We start from the raw sequence: 943 nt of genomic DNA on the forward strand, positions 1-943 counted from the left end.
TGTAAGAAAACTAATTCCAAACCAAATATTTACCAAAATTGCCTAAAACAAAAGCTAAAACAAAATCCTCTCCAAATCTGTTTGCATAGACTCAATATAAACTCATGCTCACTTAATCTCTAAATTAAAATAATTCAGATTTTCATCATTTGTAAATTGTGGGCAACAACTGGTATTATTCATATAAAAGCAGACTGCGTTTAATTTAGTAATTTACACCTAAAAGTGACTCATTTGAGCATATGTTACCTTCATCTGAATTAAAGGTTTAAGTACCTTCTACGGTATAAAAATGACCTCCAAACCCTAAAACTTGAAACTTCAGTACTCTTCTATCGAAATTCACATTCAGTCTCGGACGTATGTTCAGGGAAGTTTAGAGGCTAAAAAAACCTGAGTGTTTTCAGTCCTCAGATGAACCCATAGACTCTCTTACAGCCAGTCAAAGGTCACCACACAGTGCTGAGCGGTGGAGAAGTGATCGCCTGGAGGATCATATGTGATGTAATGCTGCTTGCATCACACTGTATCTCCCCCAGCTGATGACAGTCAGGCCTGTTTCCCCTGCCAGCACATCCCAGCTGCTATGAGGCAATGTAGTCTGCCAGGCACAATACGGCGTGTCAGCCCTCAACAATGGACGACTTGTGCTCCCTGGATGGCATCATTGTCACAGTTTTCTTTTTCTTCATTTTTTGGAGGGAGAGCTTTGTGAGATATTGTTGTTGTTTTGTTATTGTTGTTTTAGCTACATGTCTCTCTAGGTTAGCCAATTATTATTAACCCCTTGCATTGTTGGCGGGGAGACAATAGATGCAGTGCGTGATGATACAGGGGTCATACGCAGACTGGATGTGGGTCATGGGAAGAAGAAGGGGTATGATGGTGAGACTTTTAGGTTTTAAGGATTTCTAACCAGGTCGCATAGTCAGAATTCATAAAC

Source organism: Cottoperca gobio, chromosome 21 (assembly GCF_900634415.1).
Source record: "Cottoperca gobio chromosome 21, fCotGob3.1, whole genome shotgun sequence".
In the NCBI taxonomy this organism is placed as follows: domain Eukaryota; kingdom Metazoa; phylum Chordata; class Actinopteri; order Perciformes; family Bovichtidae; genus Cottoperca; species Cottoperca gobio.